Genomic DNA, 15,455 nt, shown 5'->3' on the forward strand with positions numbered 1-15,455 from the left:
GTTTAAGTCTCTCAGCCTGATCTAAAATAATTGCGTATATAACAGAGCAAAAGGCAACTTCTAACAACCTTCACGTTTTTTTTCCTACTGTCTTGAGAATAATTGGTCCCAATTCCCCATTTGTGTGCTGCAGTAACATTGGTGAGGTGAGATGAGTGAGTAAACAGTATTTCACCAATGTGCCTGTTATGCAGAATTCTGACTTCACTGGTAGCGTATCTTTCACTCCGCCCATTTCATATTTCTTCTTTCTTTCTGCCCTCCTGTGTGTCAGCAGGGCTCTCACGGTTCTGGAGGTGAGTAGGTGACTCTTGGAGGGTGTAAAATGGGAGGAAGCCGGATTGTATCCAGGCAGTTAAATCTTAGGAACTTGCTGGTTGTTGCTGGCACGTGTTTCTGTTCTGTTGAAAAGCCACAAACAGAGCTGAAGCAGCTGTAAGCTCTAACGGGGAAGGGTGGGCAGATACAAACTACTCCGATTACATGAAAGCATATATTTAAACAGTCATATCTTTCTGAATGTAGCTGCTATCTTCTTAGCGTGGAACAACATCAGCCTGACCAATTATGTAAAAGGGCTTTGCTGTGTGTACGTTTCAGTTTGAGTTAAAGCTTTCTTAATATGAGTAAATAATGGGAGTCCTGTGATGTGAGACAGAGCAGTTCCTTTTGGAGGTGGTCTTGTGACTGATAGCAGAGTTGGTTTGTCACATCATTATTCTAGTTTGTGTTTATTATTCATATTCTCCACCTATTTTAATGTTAAAATCCTTTTGAATTTGTCTTGGCCTTTGTGCATGCTTAAATTCCATTGCACAGCTCTCACAGTAATACTGCTGTGGTAGCTACGAGGTGATCTGCCAGAGGATTCTTCGCTTCTAAACAGTTAGAACTTTTGTACATTTTGTAGGCCTCATTTCTTAGGTGAGATTACTGAGTTCCAGACTCGCTGAAAAATGAAGTTAATCCTTGCTTTGTACAGTGGAAACAGATGTGCAAGTGGAGTTTTTGCAGAGGACTTCCAGTTTTCAGTAATAGCAACCATGTTATTCTCTGTACTGGCGCAGTTACAGCGCATGATTCATTTTGGTCTCATGCTGTAGCAAGAAAACCACATGCATCTCACAGCGTAGCGAGGTTAGAGAAGCACATTTTAGGCTGAATGCAGAGCAGCTATCAAGGATACTTGCTCATTCCATGGAAGTCTCCTTCTGCATTTCAAAGCAGGCCTGGGGAAAATGAATCTCTTGCACAGATGTTTCACCTTCGCTGGAGGCAGCTCTGTGCTGCCTGAAGAATCAAGCTGATGGTAATACTCCATTCTTGAAACTTGGTTCATTTGTATAATTTGCTTTCCCTGGCTGTTTCCCTGCTGTCCCCCTCCAAAATCTACACCATATTTCTTGAATTTGTTTCAACAGACAGTGGGAAAGGCTGGCTTGGGATCAGAGCCTGAGTTTATACCTGTGCAGCTGAGGGGAAGGGCTCCTGCTGTGCTAACTGGAATTTGTTAAAAACCTCTGGTATCGTTTCCCAGTGCATTGGTCTTTTTGGTCATTGATCTGGTCCTGCTGGGAGATGGTGAGCACAATCACTGGTTTGTCCAGATCACAGTCCACCGTGTTGGAATTGGAGTCTCTCAGAGAACTGATAACGGTGGGTGCTGTTTGATAATGTCACTGGGTTATCTGGAAGTTAAACTTTGCCTGTTGTGAATGTGAAACTTGAAGCTCTTTGTGTTTGGTTTTCATTTGAATGTCTACATTCTCTCTGGTTTGTCTGGTTTCTCTGTTAGGCGCTCATTTTTCTCCCAGGAGCTGTGAAGTGAAATGTTTCTATCCTTGAGTGTTGCTTGTATGCAGGTTTGTAAAAATCGCATTTTAAATCTGTGTCGGCTGTTGCAGCCTTCTGTTGGGATTTCCCAGGTTGATGTGGCACCACGTCAGGCAGAAGTGCTGGCAGCAGAGGAAGGGGCTGTTTACAGTAAATGCGTGGGGCAGTTGGGAGTTACGTGGGAGGATGTCTCATGGGTCCTTGGGGGGTGACTGGGTGCCTTTTCACCTACAGGGTTTGAGGACCTGGCACATCAGCTTTTGGTGAGTATGCCTTGGTGTCTGCACACAGCTTGTTTGGAGTGAGTGCATACCTTTGGGGGAGAAATTAAAAACATTTCTGGTGTTGGACTGGAGCAGGGGTGACCTGCTGTTAGCTGTAAAGTGCTGAGGGAATAGAGGAGGTGTTTGAGATCAGATCTGAGATCTTACAGGGTTGCTGTGCGTTCCCCAAGCAGCCAGCACGGAGTGTTCTGTGACCACCGCTGGGACAGCATCCACCAGCTGCTTCAGGAAGCCCTCCCTCTGTCGTAAGGGAGCCGTGGTGCGTTCTGGCTGTTGGATTTGGCTCTCAGAATAATTCAGATAATTGTTTCTTTCTTGAGGCATCTGCTTTGTGTTTGGAGATGGATGAGAAGACAAAGGTTGTCCTGCCTGTCCCTCTCCTGCCCAGGGCAAGCATGACTGGGTGATGGGGTGTGCTGGTAGGGCCTCGCTGTGCCTATTGTTGGTGTGAAGATAGGGACGTGCCACTGCTCTACCACCTTCTTAGCGCTTGCCTGCGCCCCTCTGTCCTCCTCTTGGCTCTGCCTGGTGTGCAGTTTACCTGTAGCCTAGCAAACAAACCAGCTGCATGGGGAGGCTGTGCTCTGTGCGGCCGAGCCTCTGTCTGAAAATCAGAATCTGTCCTCCCCCTCTTCCTGCTCTGCTGCGTTTGTCTGCAGACAGGGGAATCTGCGTGAAGTCCCTGTCGTGCTGTGTGTGTAACGCCTGCCAGAGCATCTGCTGGCAAGGAAGGGCTGACGTCAGCAGAGCCGGGGCGAGGTTTAGCATTGCGCACATTCAGTCACCTCGTTCGTCGTGGGCGATGGCTTGTTGGAACCGAAGCAGTTTGCAGGGGGGATAAATCAATGTGAGCGCCATTTGTAGCCTGATCCTCACTCTGTCTTCTGTGCGTAGAAAATGTACCTGTCAATTGCGTTTTCCCATTAATTACAGACACCTCGGGTTATTTTATAAATATTTGTGCCTGACACAGTTGGTGTGCAGGATGCTGCTTTCAGTTTTTCAGCTGGGTTTGGTTTAAATAGCTCTCTGGTTTTCAATGAGGATGTTTTTCAGGAGCAAACTAAGTGCGTTGCTTGAGGGTTTTTCCCAATGTTAAAACTAAACTAGAGGTTTTTAAGCAAGAAAAACCATCTGTAATTTGAAATTCACAATGATTAACTTGGAAGTAGGAAGAAGGCGGGGGCTTAAAGGCACTCTGTGGGTTTGTGATCTTCCAGAGAAAGCAGTATTTTATTTTCAAGATAAGCAGGGGACTGACTTTGTTACTGCAGGTTAAACAAGTATATCTGGCATGGAAATAATACCAAAGCCTGTGTGTTAGGTTCAGCGTGAGGTACTTGTTTTGTCTGAGATGTGTCTGGTTGCAGGCAGTTTGGGAGAGCTGTGCGTGAGGCGATCAGAGCAGGACAGGGTGTCAGTGTGACAAACTCCAACTCGAGCAGGAGGATTGCAGCTGATATAAAAAAAATAAACAGGAGCTGTTGGAGTTTTTACAAACTGTTTACTTTGTCTTTTCAAGAAAAAATCATCCTGACACACGAGGACTTCAGCTCAAGTTCAGGTTAACAAGCAGTCTTGGCCTGAGGCAGTGTGTTCTGCACTAATTCAGTTCACCAGATCAGTTGTTTCTGTGATCTAGGAAGCTTTTAAATCTGACTTCAGATTTTGTTTTGTTTTTAAGGCTTACTAAACACCGTACTGAGTTGAAGGCATGAACCAGCATTACTGTTTGAAAACCACAAAGCCTGCCTTTACCTCAGAACCTGAAATAGCACAGTTGGAAGTTATAATTAGCGTTGAAGCCATTTTCAGTAACGGAGAAAATAAGCACAGCAGTTTTTCTAGGAATTGTATTGTGCTTGCTTCATCTTTTTTTTTTTTTTCCTTCTTGTAATTGTTTGATACGGTGCTGTGTCACACAAAGGGGCCTGTGCAGTGATGCTTCCACAACTGCTGGGGAAAAGCTCTTTAGGATGGTGCTGTGTGAAGAGGAAGGTAACAGCAAGCAGTTGTGCTGACAGAGCTGCTGGAAGGAAGATGTGAGGCTGCATGTGGGGGGGAGTTGGGGGTGAACCCCCTCAGAAGCATAGAGACAGGGAACTATGTTTCAGAAGTGAGGCTGGGCCGTAGGGATGTAGCTTGCCAATTCTAGGAATCATGGTGTGAACAGAGCAGTGCAGGTATGCCATGACCCACCCTTACTCTCCAGCAGCTGCTCACAGAATGTTGCTGCTGCACTTCTCTACCATCGGAGGAAAGTTATGAGAGGGTCCCATACATTTTTTTCTGACCTTATATCCTAATATTAAATGTGTTAAGCACAGCCCTTGAGTGTTTCAAAAAAGTTTAAGCGGCATGATACAATTTTCTGATGCTACACAGGGCTAGGGCATTTCTGGTGGCATTAGCTCTGCATGAGCCATGACGTTGTTGGCATGCAGACCTGTACTGTGTGGAAGTGCTGCAGAGATTCACCATCCCCTTGTTGCTCTCCCTTAATAGTCATTAATGAGGCACTGAGGACCAAGGGGGTTTCACAAGAGCCTTTGAAGCTGAGTGGGTGCCCTTCCACTCACACTTCTAGCTGTTTCAAACAGTGGAGTTCTGCATAAAGGAAGTCTGCTTAGCCCCAGGTTTGCATTATGGTTACTCTGCTCTGCTGTCAGTGGAAAAATATTTGGAAAAACTCGCATCAGCCAGGCTAAATCTTGCTGCATGCTGACACAGCCTGTTTTTTTGGCAGCGTGTGATGTTGTAGGTGGTATAACTGTGCTGGCAGAATAGCTTCTCCTGTTGGCACATACTGTATTTCCAGTATAGGTGCAGCATCAGATGTCCTTCTGATGGCCACCATTCAGCTTTTTCTTCCTTTGTGCTTTTGAACTAGCATTTGCAGTATTTGTAATGCCTGTGGAGTCTGTCTGTAATTCTGGATCATTCCCCTTGTCTTGTTCCATCTGTGCTGAACAGGCTCTATCTTTTCAGCCCAATCTCTTTCTAACCGATTTCATCTCAGTGGGGCTGGAAGAAGAAACCTTTCCATTCTTGTCCCCAAAATAACGTGGTAAGGTTGAACTTTTTACCTCATCTGTTGGTAAGCAGAGGTCTGCGTGTGTTATGGCTGGCTGTTTTGTCTTTGCTGTCCGTCGGTGCTGTTCCCATTTCTCCCTGCATTAGGTTAGGCTGTGCGATAAGTTCCACGGTACTTCTACCGCTTCCTGACGCCAATGGTTTTTCTGGAGGCAGGGAGTGTTTCCTGTCTGGAAGCTCAAGGCAGTGTTCCTGGCAGGAGGGATTATTTTTGTTTCCCTGGCGAGGACCTTTCCCTGTCTTTGTTTTTGTCTCTTTCTCTAAGTTGTTCGTTCTGGTTTGGTCTTGGTCTGTTTTTAAGATGGCACAGTTTAACTAGAGTTGTCACTGAACTAAATCCATCCACACAGGACTTTTGTAGCTAATGTTTGTGTAGTGGCTTGGTGAATCCCTAGGACAGGCAGCAGTGGCATTGGGTGCATTGCTTCAGTTTGTGCACTGATTTCACTTCTTGAGTTAACAGAAGTGGTTAGCTGTGCTGGTGCAGGGATGCTGTCTGGCTCATTGCAGTGTTATGGCATCAGCCATGGCAGAATAAAGAAGTCATAGTTCCTGCCTTTGCTGTGGACCTGCTGTTGGCATGGCTGCCATGGGTTGTTCCTTCAGGCCCCAGGTTCTTCATAGAATTGTATCATAGAATGGCTCAGGTTGGAATGGCTCAAGGATTATCAAGCTCCAACCCTCCTGCAGGGCCACCAACCTCTACATTTAATAGTAGAGCATCCTGTATTTCTGAGTCTCCTGCTGAATGATGTTTATCACAACGGATAGTTGCTTTTTACGGAGCCTTCAATCAGATGGAACCATGTGCAGAAGCTGTTGCCAAGGTTGAGGCGCACTTCAGTCACAGCATCTTAAGTTGTGGTGAGCTATCCCAGTGCCTTGCAGGATCTGTGACCCAGTTCGGATCCATGCCATGGTGAGGCAGCACACCTGGCTTGGTCTCACAAAGAGAGTTCAAGACCTTTAACCTCGGTTCCCTTTTGAAGTTAGTTTTAAGTATGTTATACGTGTTATCTATGTATCCATTTTGCTAATAATAATGGATAAAATAGCACTGGAAGGCTGGAAATTATGCCTAAATACTTTCCAGTGCTTCTTATTTTGAGGCAAAGATTTTTCAATACTAGATGGTATTTTTTTTTTCTTTTTCTTCCCCACCCTGCAAATAGGTGTTAGGTCTGCCAGAGACAACCCGGAAGGGAGCTGGAAGATGCTGTCTGTTGATCAGCTGTTCACTAATGCCTTGCTTCAGTGCCAGACAAATTCCTGGCTGCTGCTGCCAGATTGCATATTAAATTGGAGCCAGGACCTGAGATCTGTTACCTCTTCTGTACCCTGGCTGCCATCTCTGTGGTGTGGTATGCAGGGCAGAAGCTGTCCAGGCTTCTCTGGAACTCCTGCTCTTGGTTTTAGATCCTGCTGCTGTGATATTTGTCCTGCCTTACAGGGGGGTACGCATTACTTTGTTTTTAGAGTAGGACACACTCTGAAGATTGCTTGAAAACAAAAATGTATCAGAATTTGATGTGTGGTCATTGCTGTCTGAGCGGGCATGATTACAAGCCTGAAATTATGTCTGTGTATTCTGGAAGTTTGCAGAAGTCTGAGTTATTTTCATTCTGAAGCAGTTTTTCTGTAAAAATGACCTAAGCTCTCAGAAGTGTTGCAATGTTTTCCACTTGAAGTGTTGGTAATACTTGCAGAACCTAAACATTCTGTTACTGTTTCACTTCTCTCTGTACTCATTCTAGTTGTTTTGCAGTATATAATTTGGAATAAAAAACAGCTGAAGTAAATCCCAAGGCATTGATCAGTAGTAGTTTAAAGAGCAATATCCAAAGTAGGGATTAATTGCTTTGGACTATATGCAGAGCTTAAAGAAAATCCAGCATTGAGTTTTTGTTCTGAGCAAAGTAAACATGCTTGGGGATTGTTTTGATGTTGCTGATCATTTCTTTTGTTTCATTTATATTTTTCTTAACACTGCATGGACGGAGTATCTGGGTCTGTTAATACCTTATGTGCATTCTCAGAAGCAGGAATTTAAAATGAATGTTAATGTTGTCCCAGGCTTGGCAGACAGTTATTTGTCCATCCTTTGTCAGAAGGATTTGCTCCCACAGGCCAACTTTCTTATTGGCTTGATGGACAGAATGAGTACCAAGTTAAAATGAAAGCATTAATGCAGTTGGATTAAAACCCCTTTTTGGTGCATCGGCAGCTTGGGCAGTTTTTAATCCCTCATTGTTGCTTCCACTTTCCAGACTGCCTGCCAGCCAGATGTTTTAGAGCATGACTTCAGCATCTATATATATAAACAAATCACTCCACGGAGTGAAAATACATCCCCATCATTGCACAAAAAGAAAAAATTGCCAGCATCTATGCAAGAAAGCATTGTGTCTGTATGAGGATTTTAATGGTTAAAACAAAATATTTCTGGTGAAGTTTTGTTTTTCTCCCCTCCTTTTTTTTTTTTTTTCTTTTTTTTTTTTTTCTCTCTCCCCTCCAGGATTTCCAAGATTGGTTTGAGTTGGCTGAATTTGGTGTACGTTTGCTTACAGTAGCACCATAGTGCATAGGATCAGCTTCTTTTTGTCATTGCAGTAAGAGTGTGCTTGGGCTAAGACTGCTCTGCTCAGGTAGATAAGAGAAAATTGATTGTTAGTCTTCCCTGTTACAGATGTAGGCTGGGAGGTTCATAAATAGAGCCAAGTCTCACTGCTGAGCTGTTGGTTTCTGCCAGCCATTGTGCTTGGCGTATCCAGATGTAATACTGCTGCTTTGGAAAATTAGAGCATATATTATTTAAGGAATCCTGTTGCATTTGTCATCAACTGTATGTTGTGGGCCCTTAGAAGAATATCAGCAGACCTCTGCATTACCATGGCTGACCTTGCTTATAATGTGCATCTGTGCAGAGGAAATCTTTTACTGGGCATCTGAATTGTAGAGGAAAAGATGCTTCTCCTCTAAGCTGCTTGTGCCTGATTGTGGAGTGTTTTTTTTGGAGTTTGAAAGGACAGTGATCAAAAAGCATCACAGAGCCCCAAAACAGCCAGGCTTTGGGGAGGCCCATAACTGCTTGTTCTTCTGTGTAAATGCTCTCTGCAAGGGTAAGGGAGTGGTCGTGTTGGGGCTGGCAGCGTCACTCTGACTTCTAGAATGAGCTGAGCAGCTTGCATGACTTCCTTTCCTAAAAGCAGCTGTCACAGACACATGATACGGGATGTGTTGCGCAGTCAGTTCTAAGGAAGAAGCCTAACTACTGAAGGCTTTTCTGCTGTTCGGATTGGTTGGTCATGTGCTACGTACCAGCGTGAGTTTTAAAGCAGAACATGATGTATCAGTTAACTTTTGTCAATTCTGCAGCTGGTGCTCTGCAGAACTGTGTGTATTTTAACCCCCGTCAGTCTCCTGACTTGAGTGGCTGGTCAGAAGGACTGTCCCAGGCTCTGAGCCCAAGTGGTTCTGCTGTCTGCGTGCTTCACTGTCTTACGAACAATCACAGCTTTGTTCTGTAAGTGAAAATAACATTTCCAGATAATTGACACAAGGTTGTAAAGAAAAATGAACTGTAATCAAAGTAAACTGTGAGGTGACAGTGATTACCGTGTAGCATTTAGGGTTTGAGGAGATCTCTGCTGCGCAAGTGCTATTCATATTAAGAAATGTATAACTGTCGCTGTGTAAACCAAAATTCTTTCATAACATGATTTGGGATTCAAAGTAATACTCTAGACTTGATGTTGATAACAGAAACCACGATGTTTCTTTTTAATGTCTGTTGAAAGGTATTTACAAACAGAGCTCTTGTTCTGCATCAGTGATCACCCAGCTGGAGGTGTAGGTTAACAGCTGAAAAGGAATGCTGTGTGTCACCTGGGAGCAGTGCTGGCCTTCAGCCTGCTTTTAGTATCTCATACATATACTTTCGCTTAATTTTAACAAAATGTTGCTTTTTTTTCCAAGCCTGTCCTAATTGTTAGAAGATTTATAAAGCCAATTGACTGTGCTGTAAAGCCAATTGACTGTCTGTTACAGAAATTGTGGAACAGGCTGCCCAGGGAGGTGGCTGAGTCACCATCTCTGGAGGTATTCAAGGAGTGTTTAGATGCTGCACTGAGGGACATGACTTAGTGAGGAAATGGTGGTGGTAGGTGGATAGTTGGACTGCATGATCTTGGAGATCTTTTCCAACCTTGATGATGGTATGATTTCCACGTGTTAGAGCAAATCCTTTTCCTCCTGGGAGATTTCTCACTTTGCTTGTGTCAGGCTTCTCTTCTGAGAGGCTCTCCCTTCCCAGCAGTGCAGGGATAAGGGCTGCCCCCTGTTCTGCTCCTCAGTGCTGTGCTGAGAGGGATGTGGCCACCATCCTGTTGGCGCCTCCAATTGCTGCAAACACAAAGGTGGAGTTGGGAAGTGCCTGGAACAGTGCTTAAAAGCAGAACTTACTTTACTGAAATGGTTCTGTTCATTTAAAGTTGATATGTCGCTTTTGAGACTTGTCTTGACATCTCTAAAGATTTTGACAAACTTGTCTTTTGAACAAATGCGAATCTGGGAGTCCCATTTCTGAAAAACGGCTTTTCTGCATCCATCAGTGAATCTGCCATAGATACAGAGAAGTGAGAGCCTAATTAACTAAATAATGAAGCAATGTGCACTTTGAAAAAGGTCTACTGGTAATAGGAGCTCTGGTAACTTAAGGAGCGGTCTGGTCTCTGTGTCTGAAGCGAAGCGTGTGTGTGTGTGTGTGTGTGTGTGTGTGTGTGTGTGTGTGTGTGTGTGGAGGGGGGCATGAGTGTGGACGTATCTTCCTGCGCAAGTGTCTGAAAGATCACAGTTACTTTCTGCTCAGATCAGTTTTGTAAAGTGTAAGCTTGCTATTGTGGTGCCCTCTTTCTGAAAAAGAGAAAACCACAGCAAACAAAAATTTACTTTAGTATACACTTAAAATAATCTTACGCAGCTCAGTGTGAGGTGAATGAATTATTTAGGTCACTTTGACTTTGTGTTTTATATCTGGCATACTGTAATACATCACTGTAAGTGTTTGGTAAGCCTAGTTGTTTTTTTTTCTCCAGATCTGGGAACTTTCTCAAAGCTTGAGAATTTTTTTGATACAAATCTGTTAACTTTCTTAGATTGAACAATCTTACTAGTTTAATCCAAATAATGAACCTCTTTAATTTTACCTTGTATTAGAAATCAGAGTTAAAAGGCATCCCAAAAAAGCCTGCAAACTGAAATTAAATATCTTTATAATCTTGTAAACATCAAATGGCAAATATGTCACTAATTGTTGTAGTTTTTGAGGGAAAACACTGGAATTGTTGAGAAAACAATTGGACTGTTAAGTTCTTTGGAGGCTGTACCTCAGTCTGTTTAAATTCTCCATGCTGCCAGACTTCGGCTGAACCTCTTCAAAGGCAGTAGGGTGTATTCTTTTAGAAATCACGAGACGAAAGTGCTCTTTTTTTTCTTCTCAGTCTAAAAACTGCTATGGAATGAAGTGATATGTAAAGAATACCTGTTAGAGCCATAAACTTGATTGATATTTAAAAATCATGTGCATTGGCTTTGAACTTAGTAGCTTAAGCTTTTGCATACGTTTTACTTCTGATTCTGTTTTATTTTTACAATTCTTACTCTGTGGAGTAAACAGAAATGACGGTGTGTTTTTCTGATGCTTTCTTTAGATGTTTACAGATCTCTGTACGTAAAGAACATCGTAAACTAGAAATTCCAGGACACAGAGAGATCGCAACAGGAGATGTTCATTAGAAGAGGGAGGCAGAAACAAGCATCACATCTGTAGGTACGTTGTCTGTGGGTAAACTTTGATCTCTGGGCTTTTTTGCTAAAGCTGACTGCTGGTTGGGGGAATGCATCTCACAGAGAGCAGGAGAGCGTGGATGTTGGGTGCTACAGATGTTAAAGGAAGCTGTTATCCATTGATTTTGATCAATAAATAGCTTTCAATACACCAACACCGAGTTGATGGTTGGTTAAATTGCCGGGAGGAACAGATGCATGAGATAAAGGGTGCAACAGGAAAAGTCGAAATCTGTAGTTTAAGCACCAGTGACATTAGGCAGTACTTAAGGATTTTGGTGATGACGTAGCTGCAGCTAGATTTATGGTGTTTTCTGTTTTCTTACATCAATGTTTAAACCTGCTGTCATGTTGCAAAGCTGCGTGTACAGCTGGCTGGGAATGCCTTCTTTGTGATTGCTGTGCCAGATTGTGTGTGTGAAGAGCAGGCAGCAGGCTAAGCTGCTGTCTCTGTGTTTGAAGGAGTTAGGGACAGAAGGGTAGTCTTCTGCAAATAATTAGCCTGTGGAATTAGGACTTTATTGCTCTCTTCTTGCAAATTCAGTAGGGTTAAACTTGTCTGTCTTAGAGCATTTCTCAAGAAGTTTTAACCTTAGCACCTCACTAATTTTACATTGCAGAGAGCCATACCAGAAGACATTTTTCAGTCATCTCGAAGTAGAAAACTTAATTTGTAAGATTTTCTCATTTCCTTTCCTTCTTCCCTCACTATATGGTTAGCAATAGTGTTTACTTAAGGCAGCGTGGCCAACAAGGACTACAAAATGGAATAAATTGGGTGTAAGTAGAAGGTGGTTTAGGAGGTCGTTTGCTGGGGAAGCCTGTTGAGGAAATGCAACTGAAGGAACAGGCAGAAAATAAGTGCTGAGTTACGTCTATAAACGAGTTATGTCAATAAGGGTCATTTGTGCTTATGGAAATCTTCAAGTTAGAAGGTGTTTCTGTGCTGTGCAAAGTTGACTTGTGGTGGTCTGTGGCATGAGAAGAACACAAAGAACTGCTGGAGTCTTGATTTGTGGTAGGGTTTTAAGCATGGCAGGAGGCCAGAAACATGTTTTTATGTAATTTGTTAAGTGTTTTGAGGAAGTGTTGAAGACAGTGGTGAACTTACATTCTAGGAGTTGCGTGTTTCTTAATCCCTTTCCCATAATTGCTTGTATATACAGGTCAGGGAGAGTGGCACAGAATTTGGAATGAATGCTGCTGCTCAGAGTCAGGTTACTGATAGCTGTCATCCTAACTGAGCATCTCAGCTCCTTTGAAGTCTTTTGATTTCACAGCTCGACTTTTCACACAGTGTATCTATTCCGTATGGGCTCGTTGTTACTGGAATAATGCAGGCATTGTGTTCTCATGCTGTACAGAATGAAATACTTTTCTTTCTTCTGTCAGCAAAAATATGCAGATGCTGTGTTGGGTTGGATAGCATGAGAGCTGTCAAGGGCTCCATATTACGCCAGCAAGGCTTTTGTGCTTCTGTTCAGCTCTGACTGTAATTAGCATTGTAAGATTTGTCTTCATTTTTCTCTGTAATAGATCATTTGCAGTGTCTTTTCAGCAGTCATCTTCAAATGCTACTAAAAATGACAATCCAGAATTACTGCATAGGGAAGAATATGGATTTTTCAACTAACCTTGTGCACTTGAATCTAGAGAGAATAATTGATGCTTGTCTCAAAGTATCTGGCAGCTTCTCGGTTCAGTATTCCTGACAGAATTTCAGCCTTCTTTAGAAGAGCATGAGAGACTGCTTATTGGATCTCTCTATGCAAAGAGAACTGTAGGACTTAGTGGCTTCTTTAGAGCATATCACAGAATCTCAGAATCATAGGGGTTGGAAGGGACCTCCAGAAATCATCGAGTCCAGCCAAGCATGGGAGAAGAGCATGGGAGAATCTGTTTATTTAAAAAATAAAAATGAACATCTATTTAACCACTAGAACTGCTATTTCTTGATTTTTGTACATCTTTTGGAACTGGCAGAGATGGCTATAATGTGCATTCTTTCCTCCCCAGAGAAAAGGAAGGGGGAATGGTCATAGTTATAGACTTGGTTAGGTTACTCTGTTTTTTTTCTACTTTGGTTCAGGAAAAAAAAGCAAACACCACCACCTTGCTTGAAATAAATGCTTTGATTTCTGTTACTGTCTTTCATGGATTCTCCTGGCTTGATGAGGATGGTATTTTCCACTGTCCTGGTAGTACCAGCACGTTACTAAGTAGTTATGACATAGTTATAATCATGCTTTTAAGTGTATTTGTGCTCTTCTAGACAAACAAATGGAATTTATCAAAGGCATTAGGCTATGATTTATGCATCTTTAGTGTATTTCAAACACTACCTACCAGCTGCAAACAGTATCTATGATATAATGTCAATATTCTATACAAAAGATTATTCCCTTTTATCCTTTTGGGCAGTTTTGGACATTGGCTGGGAGGAGTCCCTCGTGAGACAGTCCTGAAGTGCAGAGGGGTCCAGAAAAGCTGGAGGTTCCTCAAGAAGGAAGCCTTAAAGGCAACAGGAGGCATGTCAAAAGTTGAATCTCCATCCTTTATTGGATGTAGTGGGAATGCTGAGTTCAATTTGATAACACGTGTGGGACAATGTAGCCAGCGTGGGTTTGTGAAAGGCATGTCCCACTTGACCAACCTCATCTGCTTCTGTGAGAAGGCAGCTCACTTAGTGGATGGGGGAAAGGCTGTGGATGTAGTCTACCTACACGTCAGTAAGGCCTTTCATAGAATCATAGAATCACAAGGTTGGAAATGACCTACAAGATCATCTAGTCCAACCATCTGCTCATCACCACTGCCACCACTAGCACTAAACCATATCACTAAACCAAATCCTATTTGAATCTGTCTCTCTCAGCATACTCCTGCAGAAGCTGGCAGGTTGTGGCTTAGACAGATGTACACTTCTGTGGATATAAAAGTGGCTAGAGGGCTGGGCCGGGAGAGTGAGGGTAGAGTGAAATCCAGCTGGTGACTCTAGTCACTAGTGTTTGTCCCTTGGGGTCAGTATTGGGGCTGATCCTATTTAATATATTTATTGATGATTTGGATGAGGGAGTTGAGTGCACTCTCACTAAGCTTGTAGATGATACCAAGTGGGGAGAAAGCACTGATCTAAGGGAAGAAAGGCCCTACAGAGGTATCTGGACAGGCTGGATCACTGGGCTGAGGCCAATTGCCTCAGTTCAACAAGACCAAGTGTAGGGTTCTGCACTTTGGTCACAACAACGTAGCTATAGGCTGGGACAGATTGGCTGGAAAGCTGCATAGAGGAAAAGGATCTGAGGGTGTTAGTTGACAGCTGTCTGAACATGAGCGAGCAGTGTACCTGGGTGGCCAAGAAGGCCAATGGCATCCTGGCTTGTACCAGAAATAGCACAGCCAGCAGGACCACTCAGTACGGAAAGGACACTGGGATCTTGGAGGGTGTCCAGAGAAGGGCAATGAAGCTGTGAAGGGTCTGGAGCACAAGTCTTAGGGGTAGCGGCTGAGGGAACTTGGGATTGCTCAGTCTGGAGAAGAGGAGGCCCATTCTGTGGCAGGGAGACTCCCAGGAAGCCTGTGGGGTCTCCTCCTTGGGGATGTTCAGGAGCTGCCTGGCCATGGGCCTGGGCCCCCTGCTCTGGGTGTCCCTGCTGGAACAGAGGTGGGCCAGAGGGGCACAGAGGGCCCTGCCAGCCTCAGCTGTCCTGGGGTTCTGGGGTTACTTTTGGCTGGATTTTAGGCTGATGATGTTCTCTTAGGAGGGGAAGGTTTATGTTCCTGAAATTGGCTTTATTTTAGATGTACCCTGGCAATAAAAATACGAATTTTTGGGAGTGTTCCACAGAGATTTTCCTGAACTCAGTGGCTTTTTAATTTTTCCTTTTTAAGTTTAAAAAAAAAAAAAAAAAAGGCTGAGTGACCTGAAATACAAGACTTGCTTTTAACAAACCCAGGAAGTGTATGTGCTGTAGTGCTTTTCTTTCAAATTCTGATACCTGTGGTGGGTAGCACCCTGTACAGTTCAGCTGCCCATAGAGGTGGCATGAGTGTGACCATCCTGACTGACCATGGTCTAAAGAGATCTGGCTATGCTTGGCTGCAATGACTGGGGGCTGCCTGGGAGCCTTTTCTGTGCCTTCTTGAGTGGGGGGAGGGGGATTGCTGCTTCCAGTGTCTTGGCTCAGTCATCCTGGAGTTAGGGCTCAGGTGTGCAGCACACAGCATCCAGTGTCTGATTCTGTCATACTGAATTGAAATCATGGAAACCCACAGCACTCCTTCCAGGGGCATAAGCTGGGAAGTGCCGAGGAGAAAAGTGGTGCCAGCAGGTGTGGCATCCAGATGCACACTGCTGATGTCCAGTGAGAAACAGCTTCTTTCTGTTACAATGCTAAGAAC

The 15,455-nt window shown here is 43.7% G+C and overlaps 1 protein-coding gene across 4 annotated transcripts in view; it reads left to right on the forward strand.

Annotated features, from left to right (window-relative positions):
- RNF19A (ring finger protein 19A, RBR E3 ubiquitin protein ligase) overlaps window positions 1–15,455 on the forward strand; it is a 57,054-nt gene that overhangs the window by 20,499 nt on the left and 21,100 nt on the right. For 3 of the 4 annotated variants that reach the window (XM_042837864.1, XM_042837870.1, XM_042837855.1), the window contains exon 2: window positions 10,919–11,037. The gene's annotated coding sequence lies outside the window, so the exon portion shown is untranslated. Of the gene's footprint in view, window positions 1–1,633; window positions 1,657–10,918; window positions 11,038–15,455 lie in introns of those variants that run through there. The other variant, XM_042837879.1, reaches the window with a different exon arrangement.

Source organism: Centrocercus urophasianus, unplaced genomic scaffold (assembly GCF_019232065.1).
Source record: "Centrocercus urophasianus isolate 14NV4802_14NV808 unplaced genomic scaffold, USGS_Curo_1.0 seq_11, whole genome shotgun sequence".
NCBI classification, from domain to species: Eukaryota; Metazoa; Chordata; class Aves; order Galliformes; family Phasianidae; genus Centrocercus; species Centrocercus urophasianus.